This window comes from Pocillopora verrucosa, chromosome 7, assembly GCF_036669915.1.
Source record: "Pocillopora verrucosa isolate sample1 chromosome 7, ASM3666991v2, whole genome shotgun sequence".
Lineage (NCBI taxonomy): Eukaryota > Metazoa > Cnidaria > Anthozoa > Scleractinia > Pocilloporidae > Pocillopora > Pocillopora verrucosa.
This window is the reverse complement of record NC_089318.1, coordinates 14,661,128-14,673,499: the sequence shown is the minus strand read 5'-3', so window position 1 is coordinate 14,673,499 and position 12,372 is coordinate 14,661,128. Positions and strand designations below refer to the sequence as shown.

The following is a 12,372-nucleotide window of genomic DNA, read 5'->3' as shown; positions in this document are numbered from 1 at the left end:
AGGTGATAATACTCTTTTTGGAATCCGTGAGTGACAGCTGTGCAAATTTTGCGCGGAGACATGTAGGCATGCCCTTGATTATTCCCTTAAAATTTTATAAAATATTCAAGTGCAATGTAATTTAATTTAAGACATTTGAAAACCATCAGATTCAATGACCACCTGCGCTTGAACTGGGCACCGAAAAGAAAGCTTCTTTACATTTGAGCATAAAAAAATATAACGGGTTCTATTCATATTTTTTCTCTGCGAACCAAATTTTAATTAAACCTAACAAATGTTGATGACACAGTGTTATTGAAAATTGAAATCACCATATTGATATGCCGGTTACCATGACGACATGTTGTGATACTTCTGAAAGATACAACTGGTATCTTCCGCACGCTCGTTGAATATATCATGTTTTGCACAGGACTAAGGTCTGGTATTTCATTAATATCTTTATAGAGATAATTATATCAATTTGTTCTCCGACTCTATGACTATTCTAAATTTTTATCAAATTATATCGATTCGTTGAAAACCGCAGTGTTGCGAACCCTAATTTAAAGAAATTAGATATTGGAAATTCGTTTGCCAAGAAGGAACACCTTGAAAAACTGTGTTAGAGAACCATGTAATGTTCGATTCTCAATACGCTTTCTACAAAATTGCATTTTTAATATCCCTTTTTGTTTTTGTTTTTCTTTCCGACGATGAAAACAAGCAAACTGTCGCTAAACTAAGAATTTACATACAGTCATGATATTAGTGTTTCAGCTTGTAGATTTGTTGTTTGATCGGTGGTGTCTGGACCTATTATATTCTTTGGAGCCACTCATAATCCATTCCTGTATTGAATTAACATTAAAGAAAACCTCTTTTTCTCTTATGAAGAAAGTGTTAGACTTATTTTAGCTTCACCAGCGGTAAGATATACCAGGTTAGCTAAATAAAGCAAATAAACAAGAGAAAAGGGGAAAAAACAACACTCCATCTCTGAGAGGTTACGCTCGCGCAATCCAGTAAATTGTATACGTTTAGAATAGAAACTCTTGAGGATAAGTGGTTGTTTGCTACCATCAAAATCTCATTTTCACTGATTACCAGATCTGTTGATAATTAGGTGCTAAAAGGCGGACCATCGAGCTGGCGCCAGTTCGCAATAACCTATAGAGACGGAGAAGTGATAAGTCAACATGACCACAAATCGAGATTTATTCGTCAAGAATTGAGCGCAAAAGTAAATACACTGCCGAAAGAAACGTGTGTGATGTTAATAAACAAAGTTGTAGCTACTTTTAATGACGTTAGAGCTATGTGAATCCCGCGCTTTGATATGTACGTGATCCGAATTGTGAAAGAGCGCCGCTTCGGCGCTTCTTTCAGATATTTCCAGAGGTTTATGTTCTCTCTGTGGCATAAGAAGCAATAAATCACTCTTTGACACGCTGTTTTCTGTCTCTCACTGGAGAAGTTCAAAGTTGACACCAAACAGGTCTACAAATCTTGAATTACTTGAACATGATTTGTTTGTGTGTTCTAACCGACGAAGTCTTGAGAAGGTACTTGAACACAGACGATTCTTCAGGGCCTGTTTTCGTAAAATCACTTCGTAGATCTTTGAAAAACGATGACCTAACCTTAAAACAAATCTTCTACACATCAGTTTCCCTCAAAACCTCTAACTTTGGCCATTCGTTAGGATAGAAGCTCACGTGTGATTCACGAATTGCAGTACTTCGAAAAGTCCAATCTCGCATTCTTTGCTTTCTTCGGACAAACAAGCGTTTGAAACCACGACGAAATTCCCTACTTACGATAGAATAAATAATTGGATTGAAAGCTGAATTCGCAGTCGTAAAAATAACCAGCACATTATACAAAACCCAAAAATATTCCAGGAAGAAAACGCGGGGCCAGTATAAAGCTACCAAGCGGAAGATGTTGATAGGAAGCATTGATACTGCAAACGTTACAACAAGCGGGGTTAGTATCCTCTTCGCTTTTGTGTTTTCTTTTAGTCGATGGTTTTCCTCCTTCTTACTCCGTTTGGCGCTTTTTCCGCGGCTAACAGTGCTACATTTTCGTTCAATGTCCTTGTGGAAGCCCGTACTTTGAGCTAGACGACTTCCGATTTGAACATACGTCCAAGAAATTATTCCAAAGGGAAACACGTACGTGAAGATTGTCAAAGTTATAGTATAAATTTGCTTCCAGAGAAGAAAACTCGGTTTTCTGAACCAGTTCACAAAGCAAGCCGATGTTTTTTCGTCAAATTCGATAACAAAGAAAAGAGGCAACGAAACAATTGCGAAGGAAACCACCCAAATTGCAACGATTGTTATCGAAGTGGTGGCCAGAGAACGACCGCGGTAGACCTCAATACGTTTCACAATATTGATATATCTTTCCACAGCGACGCATGTAACCAACCAAACGGAAGCCCCGTAAAATGTGTCAATAGTAGGGTATACATATAAACAAATTCCTTTCCCAAGAGGGAAATAAGTTTTAACTTGTTCCTGTAGTACAGCCATGGGAAACACGATTGTCAATACACCAATATCAGCGATTCCCAGATTGAATAAATAGCGATTTATGGCTGTTTTGGTTCGCAATCTAGAAATCACAACACAAACCAGGATATTGCCCAAAACTCCTAAAACAGCTAAGGAGGCTTCAAAGACGAGGCGAGCTATTTCCAATGCAGGTGGTTCGGAGTAATATTGCATTGGAATAAGAGCCGACGATATTGGATTTATCGTCGGGTTGTTCGAGCAATTTTCCGAAGAAGCCATTCGAACCGCGAGATCTTCGATTCTATCTCTAATGTCGTGCAACTGACGTGAATAGGCCCTTGAAATGGGCTCCTACTGTTCAAGAATCTTGCATCACCGTCAATTTCGTAAAGTGACGTGTATTTATGATTTGGGATTCGTAACTCGCCGCCCGATATCTTATTGGATTTCTGCTTTCCAGATAATTGTGTTGATTGTTCTGGGGCGTCTAATAAATCATCTTAAGGACAGCTGGCAAACACACCATCGAGATCTCTTGAAGTTATAACACCTTGTTGCTTCATGGTCAATAGTTCCTGAAGAGCATTGTTCTTTAAATAACAAGATTATTCCTAAACCGTCTTTGGTGAGTTAATTCTCTTTCGTTTGGGCGCTGGGAATGTACACAATGTTGCTTTTCAAGGTCGGACTTCTGTTTTCGCCGGTTACTTTCAGTCAAAGACGCATAAATTTTTTAGCGCGCCAGTAAACTTAACGTCAGACATTTCGGTGTTCAAGGGCTACGAAGTGTCACATACATGTTGCACTTGTCTTAAGTGGAATAAAAGTGATTAGCTCACATGGCTTAGTTGACATTGAACTCTTCGTTTTTTTTTCGCCGTTACATACGACGTAAATACATCTTAATCTGTTAGAATTAAAAGCTGTTTCACATTTTTCTCTTCGCAAAGGGATTAAGCCAACCTGGTTAAGCCGCAATTCGGGCCTTAGCCGATAGAGCAGATTAAAATCAAACAAAAGAGTTATATGAATATCAAAAGCAAATCCAATTAGAGGGATCTTGTTATACTTAGCTGTCCCATTAATGAAACAATTCATCTGGAGTCGCTACAATAGCGATGGTAATTAACAAGAAATAAACTGTAAATTGTATGTACTAAACAGTCATGAAAGGACTGCAGTCGACCTTGTTTACGGATGCCATTTGGCATCTCTGCAAAAAAGTCACAGTTATCTCGACCAACAGACAGTCATGAGCTTTGTTTCTCTCTCGACCAAATGATTCGATACCCCACTGTTCTCTGTTCAAATGGTATAAGTTTGTGAATCGTTCATAATTGTTTATTGTACTTGCGAAAAGCGCTCCTTCGATTAAAATGTTCTTTGAAGCAGACATGGTGGCGTAATTTGATTTGGAATTTTTCACCGTATAACCTATTGAGGAGTTTGGCCACCGTAACGAATTTCAAAGCTGACGTTTTGAACGTTAGCCTTCGTCATTCGCTCTGACGAAAGGCTAACGCTCGATACGTCAGCTTGTTATGATCACCCCTCGTGGTAGTTTTTTTCGCAGTCAGTTTTTCATGGTCCCCCATTTACGCCATGCTGGCAGTGAACGTCCTCCTCTATTCTCCTGAAAATCATATGACCCCACCCCCCCCTCGAAAAAGAAAAAGAAAAACATCTTCCACCCCTCCCCCCGCCGAGAACTAATTACTAGTCCTTTATCATGATTTGTTTTTCATTGTCTCCTCCATTCTGTCTCACAGTACTATAGTGGGTGAGTTATAACTCGTATTCAAGTTTCGTCCAACAATAAGACTGTTCACTAGGCGGACTAGGATTTGAAGCTATTAAAATCATGTTCAATTCTTTACCTCTACTGTCGCTTTATATATCTGCCCTAATTATAACGAATTATTATACATGCTTAATCATAAAACTACGATTTCCTCAGTCGTGATTGGTTTAAAAAACTCCTATTTTCTAGTTATTCACTTTCCAAGTTGTTATTGGACAGTACAATAAGCCAATCAAATTCAAAGGTGTAGTTTAAATCAACCAATCACAAACTCAGTTTGAATCACCATATAAATAGTGTACCGACTCCTAAATTGCAACAGTAAACAACTGACGCATCCTTTATCAGTCCTTTGATTGGTTTACGTTTGGAATCTGATTGATTCAGAAGAAGACGCAAGTTTTCTAGAACAAGCACATGGTGTATTAAAGTAAAGCTAAAGTAATAACGCATTGCCTTCGACTCTGAGCTGAATATTGCTCTTATGATACCGGTCATCGGTCCTTGCGCCTGAGTCGTTTCGCTGACAACCAATTCACTAACGTCTTAGGTCGTTTCGCCAAGGTCTCGGGGCAGCTCGCGAACGTCTCATGGGCCGTTTCGCTAACGTAATAGAAAACGTTTACCGATTCCATAGGTAGAACTTGTGGGAGAGTGAGATCGTTTCAATACAAACTGAAAGTTGAAATGAAGTAAGTTGATCCACGATTTGATATTCGGAGAAAGCCGATTTGATAAAACTCTTATCAGAGTTCAGATCGATCCCAGTTCATTTTCACGGTCCGAACTTACGCGTATGCTCATGGTACAATATTTCATTTTTCGCAGCTTCGAAGACAACAAAATTAAAAAGAGACGTCAACAAATAGCCTAAAATGTTAACAGAACGACCTATGACACGTTACTGAACTGACCTGAAACGTTAGCGAAACGACCTAAATCGTAAGCGAACTGGTCGTTCGTTAAACGACTCCGAAAGACGGGATGAGAAAGATGTGGAGTTCAGCAAAGAGACGGCTGACCGAGTGCAATCCACGAAACGCACTCATGCGGAAAACGTAAGTGATAGCAGTTGTAATTCTGAGGGCTGCTGTGATACGAGTGACAGGAAAGAGGTATATTACCACTATTAACACCTTTCTACGTTTCAAGAAAGTGATAATGAACCTCTGTTTGGTTTTTATGGATTCGATATATAGTGCTTCCTTCCTTTTCTACATCTGCATTCAGCGTGATCAGTAAATTACCGAGCACGCAGATATATTAACGGTAGGATCGATAATATAGGAACAGAAAGAATATGGCTACCTTCGGAAGTCTTATTACCAATTAATCATAAAAATGACAATTTTCGAGAAAAGAGAATAGCCAAGCCATGAAAGAAAGGAAAAATTTGCATCAAAAGACCGAAAAATCAGGCGTAAATTACTTTGATATCGCTCTGAAATTTCAGATTCTGTACTCCGGTGATTGAAACCCAGGTTGCGATTGGTTGATTTAAACTACAACATTGAATGTGATTGGCCAACTGAACTGTCCGATGACAAACTGTCCGACAACAGCTTGACCTTTTTTCATCAGCCTACCGGGTGCAGAAATCTCTTGCGTTTTTTAAATTTTAAATTACAAATTTTCTCCTCCTCACCCCTCTCTGAATTTTTGTTTGTTTTGTTTTGCATTTACGCGCGGCGTGCGTGCTTTCACGAATTAGCCAATCACGTCAAAGAAATATAACCTTGACATTGGAAAACTGAAGAACATTTTTTGCGTACTTTTGACGTTTGTTTTAACGGAGTTTGAGCTTTCGTTCGCGCGAATTTGTTACCCGTTTGTTAGGAATTTTAAGAGGACTCCAGCCTCTTTTTCGTTGATGGATTTTTTACACCAGCCTTGATATTGAAAACTGACGTAGACATTTTTCGCGTACTTTTGTTGTTTGTTGTACGGTTTTTCCTCTTTTTTTTTAGTTGTTTTGAGACCTCGTTCGCGTAAATTTGTTACTTCTTGTATGGAACTTTAAGAACTTTCGAAGTTTTTATTTAAGCCAAATGTTGTGGTTCGTTTATCAAGTTCAATGCAAGACTGAATTAAATTCCTACTCGAGAATTCGACATGGGATGAACCTAAGAATGAGCCTAAGGGGAATTGAAAATATAGAAAAGGAGGCTTTCCAGAAGATTACTGTACAGGATCAACTATTACCAGAGCCGGATTTATTCTCCTTTATAATTGGGATATAACCTACTGCAAGATAATTGGAGTATTTTACTACAAACTGATTACCTTAGAAACTGAATATCTGTTTTCGGCATTTCAAATTCACGATAGGAGAGTGAGGAACTCAATTAATTAATTAAAAATCCCCTCCCCCGCCCCCTACCCCCACCGTCCACTCTAACTGCAAATCAAAAATGGCCGGTCGAACAAACGATCGCGAGCTTTTAGCGTTAGCTCGCACTAACAAGACGCCTGCACTGCAGGCTACATATTATTCCAAATTTACCCAGTTTGAAGCAAACGTGTTCGTCACGCAACGACTTCCAATCTTGGGAGTTACTACATCACTGGCGAGGAGTGGGGGAAGAAGAAAAGACCGAAATACGAGTGGTCAGCGGGGAAAAATGTTAATACTTCATATAGAGACATATCAGTTGTAGTTGCAGAAAACAATAGAGTTGTAAAGCCAAAATGTCAACGGTATACTTCACTAAATAAAATGTTAAACAATTTTCCAAAAGTGCTGATGGCACACATGTTTTTTTCTACTGTAATAAACAATGGAGGCACCAGAAAAGGCATCGGTGGCATCCGGAAAGGCACCAAGAAGAATTATATTTATGTTTTGTGACTTGCTGCGTGACGTGCGTGACGAAAAAAGAAAACCAAAACCGTGATCCCCAAATCAATACTCCCACCTTGCCCCAAAAAATTTTCAAATTTTTCGCAACTTCACCTGTTCCTATTGTAGGTCCGGCCAAGCCTTTATGGTCACTGGCCCTCGTATAGCCGCTAACTATGGCTTATAAATACAGGTGTTTAGTGTTAAATTGTAAAACTCCTCGAAAAAGTCTACGACAGTTAGACGAAAGGCGTCGGAGAATAAAGAAATTTTAAAACTACTGTTCGTAGAGTGCTGCTCACCAGTCTAGTCTTAAAGATTCTTTTAAAAATTTGGTGCGATAGCTGTGGTCAGTTTTTCCATGCAGGTTGTCTGGATATACCTTTCGCAGAGACTTGGGGGGGGGGGGACAGAGACATAAACACAACATTCACCTGCCGTTCGGTTCGAAAGTTAAGTTTTTATACCGAGTTCATTTGTTAAATTAAATAGGAAAAAAAAACACTTCGAAATGAGGCAATTGAATATATATAATAAACACTAAAAAAAACTACAGCTGATGGAAATTTTACATTTCTTATCTGAAGGCTGCGGATACAAACTTATTAATAACACTAAAAATATAAAAAACTAGAGCGAAATTTTTTTAGAGTTGCTTAGCTTTTCATTTTTCCGGTATCGAAAGTCGAGATTGCAAAATTCAAGTGAAAAGCAAACCAACTGTGAGTAACGCCTTAAACAAGTTAAGATACTTTTTTTCGTCCTACAACAAGTTACATATCGTAATTATCATTCTTCCTGATACCTTTCCTGGTGTCACCGATGCCTTTCCCGATACCTCCGTTGGTTAATATAGCAGTAAAAATATTGTTCCACTCAAAGCGTTTGGAAAACTGCTTAACTTTTTGAGTAGCGAAGTAGAACCTGGTAAAATTTTGGCTTTACAACACGATTGTTTTTTGCGGGTTACAAAACATAAATATAATTCTTCTTGGTGCCTTTCCGAATGCCACCGATGCCTATTCCGATGCCTCCATTGTTTGCTACAGCAGTAAAAGATATATGCGCCATCAACACTTCTGAAAAATTGCTTAAGACTGATTTTATTTAGCGAAGTATACTGATCACATTTCGGCTCTACAACACTACTGTTTTCTGCAACTACAACTGAAATGTATCTATATGAATTATTAAATTTGTTTCCCCGCTAAACACTCGTATTTCGGTCGTTTCTTCCTTCCCCGCTCGTCGCCCGTGATGTAGTAACTCCCTTACATCTTGTGCTGCTGTGCGTTACATTTGCTGTAGTTTTCTTTACGCTGTCGCTTTGAACAATGACCGATACTCAAGAAAGAGTCGTGAGAAACCAAAATACTAATGGTCAGAGATTTGAATTCTTAAGGAGATTGGTGAACAGCTGTATTGCAAGTGAAAGGTTTATTTACGGCACCATCGCGACAGTGGTTGTTGTAGGGGCGGTTTTGTACCATTATCACACCGTCAATTCCCATGAAGCCCGCTTTGAAACAACTGTGGAGGCTATCCAAAGGCTCCAGGAAAAAATGGTCAAAGAGTTCAATGTACTTAGAGGACCTTTAATAGGTAATGTAAAATTGAAAATTATAGCGCCAGGTGTTCTTTAACAGCAAGCATTTAAAGCGAAAATATCTCAGGGTACTTGTTCGCATACGTTATCTTCGATTATCTATTCCGAGTAGCGAACAGTTTTCCGATTCGGATATCGAACCTTGATTTCAATGACAAGCTCCTCGTAAGTATGTTTCTGTTCGATAAGAAACCGGCGGACAAAGTCTTTATCTAAGACATTTTCTACCGCCGCCATCTTAGTTTCCTAAATATTCCCGCTTAAACAAAGATTGTCAGTTTCAATGCCATAAGGCGAAAACAAAAAACCAAAAACCAATCGTAATCCGTTTTCAAAATTCCATACGAAAACAAAAACCGAAAAAGAAAATTAAAATCCGTTTTTTTTAGCTACAGAAAAAGAAAAACGGAGAGCATTAAATGAATTCGAATTCCGTTTCCTTCCCGACGGGGGAAAATGGAAAACGAAAATGGAAGTCCAATTTCGTTTTTTTACTGCAAAGAAAAACGAAAAACGGAAATAAAATTTGAGTTTCATTTTCTTATAAAATTGAAAATCAGTTGACATTAAGGTACACGGATTCGTGACCCCGGCTGAAAGTTGTAGATGTGGTCTAGGTCGCATTTCAGTCAAATACATGTCGGAGACCATGCAAAGCTCTCCGAAAATATGAAACCGCAGACGGAAAAACCAAAATTTTGAGAACATTTTTAGGGTCGCACTGCCACAAATACAATAGTACTATTATATAAATCATTGATCAGATTTGAATTGCAGATTCAGTCACGCAAATCCAAAACATAGTCGAGCAAACTTAAAAGAAATGTGGAAAACAAAAAGACCTTGAGAGTAACACAGACTGGTTGAATGTCTGACAAACACGGGCGAATGAGAGAAAAAATTGAAGGATACCAGCGCGAACAACTCGACAAAATTTAGTATTCTGCCAAAAAATGTCCCGTTTGAGTTACTGAAACAAGATCTTCGTGGACGTCTTCAATAGCTCCGAGACAAAGATCCTCTTTACCTCGCCGTAATCGTAATCGTCATCTCGTTACTACTGTTTTATAACTATTATTATTAGTAGTAGTAGTAGTATTATCAATAACTTATTTATTTATTTTTATCAGTGGGTAAGAACTGTGCTGAGGTATACAAATCTGGTGGAATAACCAGCGGTGTTTACAGAATCAAACCGGATGGTGCTGGACCTGACTTTGAAGTTTTTTGTGATCAAAAAACTACTGGCGGGGGATGGACAGTGGTCCAAAAGAGGCTGGATGGCTCTGTTCTTTTCGATCGCGGCTGGTCTGACTACAAGAATGGCTTTGGTAACCTTGATGGCGAGTTTTGGCTCGGACTGGAAAAAATACACCACTTGACAAAATCCCCCAGCAAGCTTCGAGTCGATCTGGAAGATTTTGACGGCAAAACTTCTTACGCTGAGTACGACTTAATTGTGGTAGCGACTGAAAGTAAGAAGTATCAGTTGAGCGTTGGGAAATATTCAGGTAAATTGTTTGAAACAAATAAAAGTAATCGTTTTAACTTAACGAATTCTCTTTAGTTATTCTCAGAAAAACTTAGAAGTTTTTTATTTTAACAGTTTTTCAAAATTTTGACTTAGTTTTCTCGACCAAGAGTAATTTGTGTCTTTGCTTCTTAAGTAAGGTTGGATCATATGACGTCTTTGTGAATATCTTGCAAGAGCTGATTTCGAGTTTTACTTTATTCTAGGAAGAGCTGGCGACTCCCTTACTCAACATCACGGCTATCCCTTTTCAACCAAGGATCGGGACCATGACAGCCATAGCATTAACTGTGCTGAGAAATATAAAGGAGGCTGGTGGCATATTGACTGTTATTACTCAAACCTTAATGGTGTCTATCGTCATGGAGAGCACTCAGCTACTACTTTTGGAATCAGATGGAATAGCTGGAAAGAAAAGCCCCAGTCTATGAAGAGGGCTGAGATGAAAATCAGACCGGTGAACGTTTAGAGCATATATGCTAGCTTACTCAAAGAAATGACATTTTAAAAGGAATTTTGATTGTAGTTCCAGTTACACGGTATGATCTGGTTTGATTAACTATTAGCGATCACAATCTTGTCTACATCTCGCTGAAGTTAAAAAAGCCAAGGATCAAGTCCTGTTACGTCACTATTAGAAGCTATACTAATTACAGCGCCGACAATTTCCTACGTGATTTGTCATTTGCGCCTTTTCACATAATAAGCCTATTTGACGATTTCAACGATCAAGTTGATGTATTCAACGAACTGTTCTTGGAAGTACTAAGTCAACATGCTCCAGTCAAGAGGGTTAAAATTAGATCTAAACCTAACCCGTTTATAACACCAGAAATTCGTCAACTAATGAGAACGCGCGACCAATGGCGCAAACTTGCGGGAAAAACAAATGACCCCTTCCACTGGAACGGATACAGATTTTTTCGTCAAGAAGTGAAAAGGGAAATTCGTGTGGCCGAAAAAGTTCACGTCAGGACTCAGATCCTGGATAGCAATGGAAACCCTAATTCAATTTGGAAAATCATTAACCGGTGTCTACCACGTAAACAACAAGATAGTTTTATGGCTTCTGAGGATCCCACTAGGTTAGCTAACGAATTAAATGATTTCTTCACCTCCGTCGGCAGTATTACTGCTCAAAAAGCCAGGGACTTATCTTTACATCATGGACTTAGTGTAAATTTGGACGTGCCGACTCCTTTACACATATCCACCGACGTTAGCCCCGAATTATTCGTTCTCCATCAAGTCACGGAAAATCAGGTAGAAAGGGTGATTAGAAGCCTACCATCTAACAAAGCTCCTGGAATGGACAAGATATCCTCCAGAATTCTTAAAGACAGTTTACCCAGTACGCTAACAACAATTACCCACATTGTGAATAACTCCTTTGTTACCAACACATTTGCACGTGCATGGAAAACAGCAGAGGTTACACCTATTCTCAAATGCGGTAATCCAGATGTCCCTAACAACTATCGCCCCATCTCATTATTACCAATAGTCTCAAAAGTCACTGAAAGGTTGGTACATGGACAACTTATGGAGCATCTAATTAGAAATAATAAACTGGCAGCAAATCAGAGCGGAAATAGAAAGCTTCACTCGACAGAAACAGCTCTGTTGTACGTTACAGATCAGTTGCTCCAGGCTATGGATAACAAGAAAGTTTCCATCATGGTCTTATTAGACATGTCTAAAGCATTTGATAGTATTCGACACGACATCTTGTTATCCAAGCTACAAAATCTCGATTTTTCCCAGGGTGCGTTGAATTGGTTTCAGAGTTACCTTTCTAACCGACAACAGTGCGTTCGAATAGGTGACGCAGTTTCTAAAGTACTCCCACTTGAGTTCGGAGTTCCGCAAGGCTCTATTTTAGGTCCGGTTTTGTTTACAATCTATGTTAACGACCTCCTTTCTGTTCCTAAACGTTGTCTATCTGCCTCCTATGTTGATGACTGTAAATTGTACTTGTCCTTTTCACCTGCCGAATTACCCACGTCCATCCTCGCCTTAAACGAAGATCTTACGAGAATATCTCAATGGTGCTGTAAAAACTCTCTTTTGATTAATCCGGACAAAACTAAG

At 39.0% G+C, this 12,372-nt stretch overlaps 1 protein-coding gene and 1 pseudogene across 1 annotated transcript in view; one reads left to right on the top strand and one right to left on the bottom strand.

Moving 5' to 3' along the window:
• Window positions 1-12,372, bottom strand: part of LOC131792380 (uncharacterized) — a 273,486-nt gene that overhangs the window by 50,499 nt on the left and 210,615 nt on the right. The window lies entirely within an intron of this gene.
• LOC131776016 (microfibril-associated glycoprotein 4 pseudogene) lies at window positions 8,479-10,825 on the top strand (annotated as a pseudogene).